This window comes from Phyllostomus discolor, chromosome 7, assembly GCF_004126475.2.
Source record: "Phyllostomus discolor isolate MPI-MPIP mPhyDis1 chromosome 7, mPhyDis1.pri.v3, whole genome shotgun sequence".
In the NCBI taxonomy this organism is placed as follows: domain Eukaryota; kingdom Metazoa; phylum Chordata; class Mammalia; order Chiroptera; family Phyllostomidae; genus Phyllostomus; species Phyllostomus discolor.
In genome coordinates, this window is record NC_040909.2 from 25,483,341 (window position 1) to 25,497,231 (window position 13,891).

Consider the following 13,891-nt stretch of genomic DNA (forward strand, 5'->3'; position numbering starts at 1 on the left):
AGTCTGTATTAGAAGTAACACTGAAGCAACAATTTAGAAAGCTATACATTATATATATTTTTAACTGCACTTCATGTAATTCTTTTCATAATTTTTGGACTGAAATGATATTTTAAAAACATTTTAGCAAACATTGATAATCACATTCTCTCAAAGGTATATGTGGTGTCGGCATTCATTTGTGTATTTCATGTGCAAGCCTAACCTATAACATTTATGCACATATTTACCTATTTATACATTCAGGAATATGTATTGACAGTCTTCCATGTGACAGGAGACTCCTACTTCCAACGTGATAATAAGGATGATACATCTTAATAGTTGAAGTAAAAATATTTAACTTTAATTTAGTGCTTTTGAAGTATCAAGAGCACTTGTATCCCCCTGTTTTATATTCCCATTTTCAGTTAAGGAACCTGAGGCATAGAATGTTTAAATGAGCGCCCATGGCTACATTGCCAGTAGAGGACCAAGAATTCATACCTGGAGCCTGTGGGCTAACCAGGTATCCTTCTTGGTCACATATAGAGTAAAATACTTTTTTTAAAAGTCTTTCTTAAATTAATTTGATGTGTTTTACAGAATACTTTAACTTCTTGGAGGTACTGATAACTATAGTTTTCCAGTTGTGTTTTATTCTTGCTGTTGAAATTTTTCTGTAACATGCATTTTTGCATCTTTGATTTTTGATGTGTGTACATTGACTGGCTTTAACAGTACCATCATCTCATACCTCTGAGTTCGAGCATGATAGGGTGATTTAGGCCACAGGAACTGACTTCTGGAATAATGTAGTATTTGGAAGGTTCCAGAAGGTTTGAACATAAAAGCTCTGGCAGTTGCTTCTCTCCCCCACCCTCACATCCGTCTAGATGAGTAGGTATAATTGAGCTATGAGCCCTTGGTTTTGAACCCCAGGATGGTGTTAGGCATTTCACTGAAAACAGTGGGCAGTTCTGGGGTCTGTTTGAAAGGACAGACCTTGGCCATCCACTGCCCTGACACAATGGACGAGCTCCACTTAACACTTGAAGTTTTCCTGTGTGAGGCCTGCTTGTAGGATTTGTACTTGCCCCTCCCTAGTATAATACAAATCTTGTTAATTACCATGTATTTTTGGGAATATTTGTATTCTTTCCTTTTTCAAAATTACAAAACCTTTCCCAGCCAGTCCTTACCCTACTGACCATGGGAATCTCAGCTTATGAATACCTGCTTTGCCAGGCACTGAAGCACTTGATGGTAATTGGGTTTTATTACCACTTTCAGCAATTGTATTAATGGCAAGGTCCATAGCGGAAATGGTAAACCAGTCTTACATGGGTAATTGTGCGAATTGCTAAACTTAGACCAAATAATTTTTTTCTGCCTCCTTTTTTGAACCAGTTATTACTTCATTCTAGTTCCTCATTTCAAGCAGTGAGCTGTCTGCTGGGTGTTAATATTATAACACATAGATTCTACCATAGAAGTGTCCTCTGAATTGCAAATTTTACTTTTTGAATCTCATTTTTAGCTGGTTTAGATACATAAAGATTTTACTGTAGCTTGATGTTAGTTCTCTGTAACCTTTCAGAAGTATTAATCAAAGAAAGCTGAACTTAATAAAGCATCTAACTTCAAGTGGATTGATCTCAAATATTTTATGGCCACTATATTTCCACAATAGTACAGCATAAAAGAGTTTAAGCCATGTCAATTTAGGAGAGCTTAACAATGTGTAAGTAGTTCATTTTTACATAATAGATTTTTACCTATGCTTTGTTTTAGATCTTGAACGGGTTTCTTTTGACCTCAAAATCACTAATGCAAGAAAAATTACCATATCATGAGAGCGTTTCCCCTATCTTTTTCTGATTTGTAGAATAATAAATACTCCCAAGGCTCAGGAGCAGACATGGCCTGGGTAAAAGCCTGTTAAATGCTGTTTTCTAATTGCATTTTTTTTTTTAAAAGTTAACCAGTACATGCTAATTACTCTGGTTTTCCTGCTAAAACAGAGCTAGCTTTAGAGTGCTTTTTGAGGTTCTTTTTTCACAATTATGACAAATTTCAAGTTGGGCTCTATTTGGACTTGCTTTTTAAACCTGCTGTATTTCATGTCAGATTTGGGCCTCATGCAGACTCATAACAAACAAACAAAAAAACCCCTAAGTTCAGAATAATCCAGACAAACAGATACACCCAATTTTTTTTTCTTTCACTGGAAACTGCTTGATCATAACAGGCTCTGAGCATAAAAGACATAAGAGAGCCTTCACCATAACAGGGGAGAGCCTCAGCCCGGCTGTGCAGCTCATCGCCAATTGAAGTAAGGAACGCACTGGCTGTTGGGACTTTTAAATCTAGACTTAAAAGTTATTTGTTCTGTTTAGCATTTTTAAAATGATTCTATTAGGAATTGTATGTGCTTCAGTTTTAATTTTAACTCATAATGATTGTAAAGCACCCTGGGATGCTTGCATGAAGGGCGCAACAGAAATATAAGATTGTATTGTGTTCTAATATGCAGTATTATTATGGGTGTTGGAGTTTCATCATGGACAATTCATAAGGTGGCAGAATTCCTCACTGCAGAGAAGGTAGCTGACTTTTGTCTATGGTTTCTTTTTCTTTCATTCTTACTCTAAAACTTTATCTTTAGTTATCCTCTTGACTTTTTTTTTTTTAAATAGTCATAGTACAGTGTTTTCCCTTGAAAATGCTAATCTCATTTAGTTTAGTCAGAGGGGTTAAAGATGCAAACCAGATGATATGTTGAAAGTTAAGAAAGAGTAAAGCTTCGATTGTTAGCGTTATCTGAGATTACATTCTTATCTAGATCACAAGACAGGGCACTTCCTCACTGGGTCCCACCGACTGTCCTAGACTCGTCCAGTTTTACTGCCAGCTCAGCATTTATTCCCAGGCAATTCAAAAATATGGAGCTAACAGAAACAGGGATTAACTGTTTGCACTTCAGAAGTAGTATTTCCTAAAGTGTATTAAAACTCCTGGGTTATGTTAACGTAGGGACAGAGCTTTAGTTTATTTTTTGTTTCTTAATGCAACCATTTCTTGAATTGATATATTTTTTCAGTAACTTCATTCTGTCACTTCGTATATGAGTCTTTGTGTGCCATTGCTCTTTGCCATCACTTTGATTAGTGAGCTAGTAGCACTTGTTACATGAGGGTTAGAATGTGAGCTGTCATTACCGGCTCTGTGAGCTTGGGCCAGTGACTGTCCATGCCTCAGTTTTCTCATCTGTACAGTAGGAGGATAATAGTACCAATTTTCTGGATTTTTAGAATTACATGAATTAATACTTGCACAACATTTAGAAAAGTATTCAGTCTTAAAGCATACAGTAACTTCAGTTGTTTTTCTAAGATCTGAGATGGAGAGCTTGAAAATCACATTTGTGGGTTGCTGCATAATCTAAGAAACTTTGCTGCTACCTAAAAATTTTTAATGGAAACAACCAAGAACTTCCCATTTTTTAAAAAAATTAGAGGACCGTGTTGTAACTAATGCTCACATTTACGAGACCCTTTTAGCATCGTCCTTAGAATCAGTAATATATGTTCAGATGTTTTTTTAAAATGGAAGTGGGGAGAAGACTTAAGTCTTGTGCTTTAAATAAGCACATTGGCAAGGTAAGCCAATATGATACCTTAGACTGGACATTGTCAAAGAAGATAAAGATGCCCTATAGGACTGTCATCTGCATGTGAGTTTTTCCCAGTGTTCTTTCCCAAAACTTCCCTCACCCCAGTCCCCATACTCAAGGCCCTGTTCTCCCTCTATGCACCCATCATAGCACTTCCTGCATTGTTCTGAAATTACCTGTGGGCTCACCAGGCCCCCTGTGCACACTGTAATATCTGTGGTAATGGCATTAAGTCTCATTCGCCACCACAGTCATGCTGGCACACAGTGGGACCTCAGGAATATGTGTACAACTGAAATGTCCTCATGGGATTTTCACATTAATTTCATGAACCAATAATTTCTGTCAGTAGTTTTGTTAGTAGTATTTTATAGATAATCTTATCTGAGGTATCCTACATGACATAATATTTTTCCTATTAAACTTAATTTTGAATTTTTAATTTACCTAACCAACAGCAAATTCATTCTGAATTTTTTTCTAAGAAAACCTACCCACGTTCCAAGCTGTTTCATATTTTTACTTAAATTGTAATATTCTTAAATATGTGTATAAAACTTCTATGTTTGCAAGCAGAACAATAGTCTTGGGGGTACGAGGGACCCAGAGATTTTTTTTTTTTTTAAATCTAGCCCTGGCTGGCATAGCTCAGTGGATTGAGCGCAGGCTGGGAACCAAAGTGTTCCAGGTTCGATTCCCAGCCAGGGTACATTCCTGGGTTGCAGGCCATAACCCCCAGCAACCGCACATTGATGTTTTTCTCTCTCTATCTCCCTCCCTTCCTTCTCTAAAAAATAAATAAATAAATAAAATCTTTAAAAAAAATCTATAAAAGACTTTATTATGCATCACTATTAAGCACAATCTTTAGCAACATATTTCTATACACATTTTAAATTTTTCATAACTGAACATATATTTCATTGTGGCTAATACTTTTCATTTTGTCTCAATTTTGTTATATTTGAGATCCACATTTTCTCTTACTGAATCTCAAATGTCTTTTTAGTTAGTAAAATCTCTTTACTAATATTTTTTAGTTCCGTTTGTCCATTTCTCATATTTAAAAATAAAAAGGGAAAATTTCAACAACAGCCAAATAAATGGTTTATGGACGAAGATGCTGCTGCTGCCAGCACAGAAATCCCCACAGCCAGAACCACACCACGTGAGCTCACGATGGCCGTTCCTCGATTGACGTTCTAAAGTCCACATTTGGCCTTGGACACTCTGTTTTAGGCTGTAAATATATAATGTGTATAAGTCGGCTATATAAAGGTCCAGAATCACCTGAATTTAGAGAAAGCTGCAAGTGTAGATAACTGTTCAGCATTCCACAATGGGCCTCGGGGACTTGGTTGGTCCACCCCCTGCGTGAGTTGCCAGCGCAGCCCAGAGCACACACCTCCATTGATGGACCGGGCTCATTAATTCATGATGTCCCACCAGTGCAACACATTTTTACCATTTCACCACAACTCCTAAAAAGGTGATTGCCAGTATATGGCATTTTCCTAAACTGGAGCATTTTCATGATTTTGAGAGAGATGAGTCAGATTAATTTGATTTTTCTGTGTGTCACCTAATCCAGAGGTCACCTAATCCAGACATTGATTTATGTTTTTCTAGTGGACATGGGAAGTCTTGGGAAGAATAGCTACTAATAAAACACAGAAATCAAGGACATGACCTAGCCCTTAGCCTCCTGTAAAATCTTGGATCAGATCTGAATCAGGTCCACAGCCCTGGAATGAATGGGCTTCCATGGATTTGAGATGACCCAAAAGTTAGGTCACTTTTGGGCGCCTGTGTGGAGAGAGCTTCCCTAGTTTCCATAAGATTCTTAGAGTTCTGTTGGCCCAATCAAAAGCTAAAAGCCAGACTGTCTCTTCTCCCCAATTTTTAAGCAGTATGGTTTAAAATCCAAAAGTGTTCATGTAAAGAAGAAATGTAAAATCTGTAAAGAGTGACAGAGGGTAATTCTAGTGTTTATTTTGGAAAAATGGATTTTTCAAACTACTTTAGTTTGTTTTTTGTTTTTTTAAACTCTGGCTTAAAGCTTTTTCAGTATGCTCTATTTAGGACCCCTGTAACTTAACACAAATTTGATCACTTTTCTGTTATTTCTAAGCACAGATACTAGAAAATTTGATCTCCAAAGAAAAAGGGAGATTTAACTACCCAAGGGCCATCAGAGTTAAAAGAAAGTGTCCTCCAAATATGCACGTTCATGCGGATTCAGAATTTTAGGGAACAATTTTTGTTATAAAATCAGTTCATTGGATTTAGATTAATCTAATAAAAATTTGTGAAAATCCTTTTGGAAGTAGCATAATATTTAACTTAGTGATGAGTATGTTTTTTATAACCATATTACAAGCAAGATACCAAGGAACTTTAACCATGTAAAAATAAACCATAGGTTGGGGATGTTTGCACTGTGAGTGCCTGAGAATGGATCATGTGTATTACTGTTGAATCTTTAGTCACTAAAGGAGACCTTATAGGACCTCTGGCTGGGAAGATATGTAGACTTCATAGAATCTTAAAGCAGTTCGAAGGGATCTTGGAGAATTTCTAGTTCAATTCCCTTCATATTGCAGATGAACAAATATAAGGCTCTATGTGCAATTAATTTGAAATATTACATGCCCTTAGTAATAACAAGGGCATGTAACCTTTTAGCAAATATTCTCTAATTTAAGCTCTTTACTAACATTCAGTTAGTTCGAGTAAGAAAGTTCCAGTATAATAAGAAAAATCGGGATAGGTAGGTACTTATACAAAAAAAAACTGAATAGAGGATCTGGTCAAAAGATATTATCTGGGTCTTAGTAAAATTACTTTATGTGAAAAAGCCATATGAACTGTGAACCAACATTTTCTTTAAAAATTATGAATGGGATATTTAAGTTATTAAATTTCTGTGTTTGAAATGATTGTGTTTCATCTTTAGGAGATGTGCTAAGGAAATTAAGCAGAATTGGATGTGTTCTCTTTGTGCTTCCTTTTGTATTCCTTTAGAGCTTTGGATTGAGTTTCCATTTTTAGTGCATTTTAGTAACCCTTGCAGGGTTACTGTGTGTGAAAATGCCACTTTCAGGCACTGGGGTTGATTAAGAAGGCAAGAGCCATAACTATGACAATTGGAGTTTAAGTAAAATTTAGAAATGATTGTCTCTTCTCAACAAATTGAGATTCTGAATATGCCCCAGTTGTATCTCCCGAGAGAACAGCTTAGAAAGCAATAGAGGACCCAGAGGGAAAGATTTGGGGAACATAAGCTGACATGCACAAACAGAATATTGCACTTAGAAATCTTGCCATTTGCTTCTCATAAATTGAAGCCCGTTTCCCTTGCCTCCTACCCCCAAGTACCAGATGGGACTACCTGTTAATTTTCAATAAATTTGTTCCATGTCACCATCTCATAGGATGCCTTTTAGAGCTTGTTTGTAGTATTTACTATCCTTTGGGATTGAAAGAAAACCCCATTTCCTGAAAATCCCTGTTAAAATTGTATTTAAATGTGGAATTGATTCTATTTGATCTGAAATTAAAGTTTGACCTTTGAGCTCCCCCCCCCCCACACACACACACACAAAAAAAAACTGCTGTAAAAATTCACGGCACAGGCAGGCAGGATGCAGATGAAAGGGAAGGACATCGGAGTGTATGAAGTTGCACTTCTCAAAAAATAAAAATGTAAAAGAATAGAGAGCCAGCAGTTTGACAGATTGTTCAGTAAATGCTCATTTTATTGAAAATTATAAAAAGGTGCTTAATGCCTCCATGCCATTAATACAATACATAAAAAGGTAACTGTCAAGATTAGTGTTCCAGTTCCGAGCTTTATGCATCACTCTACATCGACTTAGAAGTTAAAGGTCTCTGTATGTGTCTGTTTTGCACGTGCAGACATTTATCTCAGAAAACAATTATTTTAGACTTTATGCCGAAGACGTTAGCAGTGATGTGCTTTCATTTAAAGCATGGATATAACGTACATACATACACGCATATACACACACACATATAAGTGTATATATGTGTGTGTCTATATGAATACACATCAGACAAGGTAGAACCATGAAAATCACCTTATGGAATTAAACCTGTGCAAGATTATTTCTCTTGCTGCCTCTCTAGAGTATTCCAATTCAAAACATACATTCCTTCCTACAAAAAAAGATATTCAGATTCCTTAGTTGAAATTAATTAGCATTCAGAAACCAGATAGCATGTTTTTGGGTATTCATGAGATCTCTGTTTGAAAAAAATGTTTTTAACTTGTAGAAATGTGTTGCAACACACAGATGGGAAGAAAAAGAAAAAAAATCTCTTTAGCAAGCACTGTGTGTAAAAGGAATATTACATTTTGCACGCTCCTGATTGCTCTGTGTAAACAGTTTTTGACATCTGTCTTTATAGTTTTCGAGGAGAGGAAGACTTTGTTAAAAGAATCATTTTTATACAGCAGTCACCATTTCAGTCTTGCTTTACCTGTATTATGAAAGCAGATGGTCTGCATGTCTTTTGAATATTTATAACTATCAAAAACAATCTCTTGCTATTCACCCTTAGGCTTATGAGATGTCAGGACTGTTCTGGTTGAAAAAAAATCATCTTGGGTGTTTACAGAAAGAGGATTACATTAAGCTGAAATGACTATACATTTTCCAGTTTAATATTTGTCCATCAGCTGTTTAATCGTATTTAGATAATTGTGTAAATAAGATGTTGTCGCCTTTGCCCTCTCTGCTGACGGAGCCTGAAAGCCTTCAGCATGGGTGAACCCCCATTTTGTATATCCTCTCGCTACCTTCTCCCACCTCAGTTAAATCATCAGCAGGTCTTTAGTAAGTTTTGATCATGATATCACAGCCCTGTTTAAAAAAAAATAGTGCACAAAAAGCCAGTAGGAAGATCACATGCAGTGCTAGGGAGCTGCTGGCTTCCGGTAGAGGCTGTTTAGTTTATTAGACTATATTGTAATATGCAAATATGGTACCACACTCCAATTACCCTTAAAGATGACATAGCTTTCTCTTTCTTCTCCGTGAGCATGCAGAGCTTTGAGGGTATTTTGGAAAACTTTTGGTATAGTGGGGGTTAACTGTTTTTTGACTGGAAGCTGAGCAATCAGAGATAACAGATTTTGCTGTGGTTGGTTGATTTGGCAGAAAAGCATGAACAGTTTTGGTTTAAATGATTGAATAACCTGATTAGCATTGTTTTGGGGTGGGTTTTTTGTTGTTGTTAAAGGCACAACAAAGCAATTTTGAGGGTAATCAGATCACTTGCCTTTCCCCAAGTGATGAACCTCTTTTTCAGAAGGCAAAACCTCTTTGTTGGCTACTGAGATGACCAAGCAGAAAAATAAAACTATCTTCCTTCAGTTTCTGAATGTGTTACAAATATATACCTACAGTATACATCCCATTCTAGCAGGGGTTTGAAAGAATATAACATTTTGGAAAACATTATGTAACCTTCACTGATTCCTTGTGGGTTTTGTTTTGTTTTTGTTTTTTTTTTCAAATTTAGAGACCTGCAGTATTTTAGAGCAAAGGTTCACAATGTTCTATGTCTAAGTCAGGCTTTAGAAAAATTCCACCCTTACCTTTTCACAATTAGAAAGGTTATAAATAATGTATTTGGCTGAAAAGGAAGCTCAGCCTGTGGCAGATGGTATCATTCTAGAGTGCCGGGGTTTCTGTGAAGATGGCATTCTTTCAGATCGGAACTTCAGCAGACTCCCAGAAAGAACCGAAGCTCCTCATAGGGAGTAGACATGTGCTTTATGGATCTTAGAAAAGCTTACAACTTGGCTCCTAGGACGAGAGTATCGTGTCACACTGGGGTTATGAGATCCACAGCCAATTTCTGCCGACTTTCAAATTCTGTTTCCCAGCACGGAAAGCTGTGGCCTGTTCATTGGTCGGTGTTGTATGTAGCATTTGAACTTGGGATTTAAACTGACTGAGTTTTATCAGCCCAATTCCTTTATTCCCTGAGCATTGATGTTTTACACAGGCTGGCCACTAAACAGGAAAACTTTCAATAACAGTTGTGTCTTTCTCAAAGCACTTCAGAGAGCTTGTATAAATAGACATGGAGAGAGAATTGGAATGACACAACCACTGAGTGCTTCCGAGACATCTGTGTGGATGCATTTTGAAAAACCTGGGGAAAGATCTCTTGCAAATTAATGAACAAAGGTTCTTTAAACTAGGAGTTTTATTGTGACGGCCAGAAGTGATTATTTAAAAATAATCATTTAACAATTAAGCTGCCATTACCTTTGAGCTTTAAGAACAAAAAGGGAGAGAGAGAGGAGGGTTTTCTGGTAGTCTGCAGTAGGGCTCATTTCAGTGCCATTTTAGTGATCAGCTAATAAGTCCCCAGCCCTGTGATGAATGCACGCTATTTGGAGATAAGGACCAAGGCTGTAGTAGAGAGCCTTCAGCAGGACAAGTACGATAGTGGTACTAACGTGTGGGATGCTGGGGAAGTCAGCACGGGCAGAAGCAGAGATACCTCCAATACATCCTCAGGGGTGAACAGCTGTTAGCTAGAAGTGGGAGAGGGCACTGGTCCCGCCCCCAAGGCAGGGAAGTGGTGTGTGTCTTCCTGATGTCAGCTACCTGGTGCAGGCCACCTTTAGAAGATACCACCCAATTTGAATATTGCAACAAATGAAATGACTGTTTTCCTTGGTGTTTTCCCATGACTTGTAACTTAATTTAGTTAACAGTCTTCATTCTTCCTAAGAACATGTATTTGACTTAAAGTGTGTCACTTGCAATTTTACCTGATACCTTTCTGTTATTTACATACAGTATAGTCTTCCGACCAATCTCAGATGTGATCGATCATACCATAAAACCCCACTGAGGAGGCAGTGGCAGAGGGTTTTCCTAGTAGTTAACATCACTTAAGTCCGTACTCGCTGTGTTCCAGGCACTGTGCTAGTTGCATCCATTCATTCTTTTACTTACTGTCTGTCCAAGGGCAGATAGTATGTCTCTTCAGGTCATTGCCTATTTTTAGTCACTTGCCCAGTGCTTGGCACGTAATAGGAGTTCAATAAATACGTGGTGAGTGAATGAAAAAAAAATGCCAGAATGAATGGAGTCTCAGAACAACCCCATGGAGTGAGTGATGCTCTCATTAATATGGGGAGATGTGATAGTCCATTTGGCTAGGGTCACACTACCAGTGTGCAGCACGTCTTGGACTTGAATGCAGGTTTAGTTAATTGTGTTTCATCAGATGAATATTTAGTGTGTGTTTAATACCTGCCAGGCACTTGGGCTGGAAGATCACATGGAACCCAGATCTGCATGAACTGAACAGCCTATTGTAATCTTTTTAAAGCAGTGTCTCCTTTTGATAGGCAAGAATCTCAAGTCTCTCTCAACATGGAACTTGGTATACCCTTTATACATCCCTGCCACCTATGAAAATATCATCGATCTTAACTTTCTGTCATTTATATTCAGTATTGTCAAAACAGTAGGTGTTTCCTTATGATTTTCCAAATTGAAGATTACAATACTGAATGTGATCTTTCAAATGCTACCAGCCCCATAAGGTTGTGAAGTCACTCTCCCCAGCCCTTGAACCTCACTAGTCTAGCCAGGTGCCATGCCTGAGACTTCGACAAGGATTTTACCACAAGAAGAAGAAAAACAGCATCTTGCAGTGGCTACATGTGAAATTTACTGCATATTGTTCCAATAAAAATTGAAGTGACCCTAAGTTACCCAAAGTATGGAATATTCCCCAGCTCCCCCCCCCCCCCCCCACAAGCACAGAAAGATAGAGAATCTAAAAAGCTGCTTTGGCATACATCATAACCTGTGGATTAGCCTTTCGATTCATGCCTTGCTTGGGCTAATATTTACCTTAATCAGAGTTCCCTAAGCACACATCACTCAAAGAGTAGAATGTATCTGGAAAGTCACGTAAGGACAGAGCCTACCAATTTAGGGTTAAACAAGGGCAGAGGGAAGCTTTGATGATCATGCACATATGGATATTATTTTCCACATATGGATAGTAATGAACTACATCGCACTATTACATATGGGCTCTAGTTGTATAAAAATATTTCAGACTTTTTTTTCACACACTATGCATTCTTCCATATATACACACATACACACACACACATATTTTTATATTTCACTGTTGGTATACTGAATCACAGTAAATTGAAATGATCTGTTTACATATTATCCTACTAGATTGTAAACTTCCTATAGGCAGAGGCTATATCTTGTCTGCGCTAGTACCAGCCAAGCACACAGTAGGTGTGCATGCAACACAGAGCAAATTTCCCAGAAAAAACAAGTGGCAAATTAAAGTAGATTGAATGTTTTTCAAAAACCTCAGCAAAATTTAGATATTTCAAATATTTCTGAAAACTAAGATACAAGCTACATCTGCAATGTCTATGTACTATTATATTAACATTTAAGAAACTGCCAGACTGTCTAGGTATAAGAGTAATAATTTTTACAAAATTGAACCAAAGTGGAAGAACATCAACTGTCGTCCATTTTCAGAATCACCATTATCCATCAGCGATCTCAATAGTTTTATTAGCGTCTGACTTTATTGAACCATTATTACAATAGAATAAGGGTGATTGAAGCTGACGGATTGTTAACTGGATCAGGTAATCTTCTGGCTCTGGTTTTGGCAACCTTGCTAAGTATCTTTTTGTACCCTGGACTGAGGAAGGCTCTTAGTAAAATTGCGAGCTACTAGATTAATGGCAGGGCATCATGAGCCCATTAAGAATGCCTTTTTAGAGAAATAAAATGAGAAAAGGACTATAAAGTAGAAAGTGTCAAAAAAAAAGGATGTCACAATTCTTCTTAGGAAGGATAGCCATGTTTTACATAAATAATGCAACTCTGGCTGATCTTCACGGCAAGTTCTTTGCAGATCCCCAAGATTTACCTGTTACAGGGATGTTGTTTGTGTTACAAAATTAACACTGGTAATGGATGTTAGGAGAATCAGTAATAGCCAAAAGAGCTTTAAATGAAAAGTAGCTTAAAGGAGATATAAAAATACTTTTTGTTCCCAAACTGGCTTTTCTGGTTGCTTGCTGCTCCTGAACAGCCTGCCCTCTGTAAACTGTTTCACCATAGACCAACTGAAGTCTGAAATGCAAGTTCTCATGTTTCCACACATAGGAGCGGGGGTTGGGCTGGCACAGCGAACTCTTCATTATTCCTAAGACTCACTTGGAAATTAACTTAGCTGCTACTACTAGAGAATATGGGTGCTATGGTTAAAAATAACTGTGTATCAAGCCACTGAAATTACCATAACTAAAATCTGCTGGGAAGAAAACTTTCTTTGTTGAAAATGAGTTTAAAAAAATGCCTACTAATACATCAAAATCAATTTTTGTCTTCATTTCTATGTTAAACTGTTGTCTGTTTTCTGGGTGAACATAAGTGACAGAGTAGGTCATTTTCTTTTTTGTGGTATCTTTGCGAAATTTAGTAAGCATGAAATGTATATATTTAAATTTTTTATGGTTAGTTTGAAATTCAAAACTCAAGCTTTACTGTAGATGAAGCTAGCAATAGAACTGTAGATGGATTTTTCTTCTGATAGAGGATGTCTGTCAGTAGTTTATTTTCTCCTTGAATGTGGTCAGTCAGCCTTTGAACAGGGTTAAAGCAGTTGATGCACATCCAATTGGAAACCGAACACCGTATTTTTCGGACTATATGATTACACAACTCCCCCCCCCCCACCCCCGACCCAAATTTGGGAGGGAAGCGTGGGGTGTGTCTTATAGTCTGAATGTAGCTTGCCTGGCTCGCTGTTTTGTTTTTTTTTGGGGGGGGGGCAGCAGTGGAGCGGAGTCACAGGTTATTAAATATTTTACCACATTTTTTGCTTCAAGATTTTTTCCTATTTTCCTTCTCTAAAACCTAGGTGCGTCTTAGAGTCCTAAAAATATGGTAATAGCAGTTGAAAGTGCAAGTGGTGTTTCCCAAACTTTAATGCACACACAAAGACTCCGGGGATCTTGGTAAAATGCAGGTGCTGGTTGGCCAGGTCTGGAGGGGACTGAGGATGATGCATTTCTAGTAAGCTTCTGGGTGGTGCTGATATTGGTCCCTGGGCCATACTTTGAGAAGCAAGGATGTAGAACTGTCACTAAAACTCTTAAGTTGCCTTTCTTTATGAATGAGTGATCCT

At 37.5% G+C, this 13,891-nt stretch overlaps 1 protein-coding gene across 6 annotated transcripts in view; it reads left to right on the forward strand.

Annotated features, from left to right (window-relative positions):
• The window catches only part of SATB1 (SATB homeobox 1), a 98,762-nt gene that overhangs the window by 33,195 nt on the left and 51,676 nt on the right, over positions 1-13,891 (forward strand). The gene's annotated exons all lie outside the window — the stretch shown is intronic.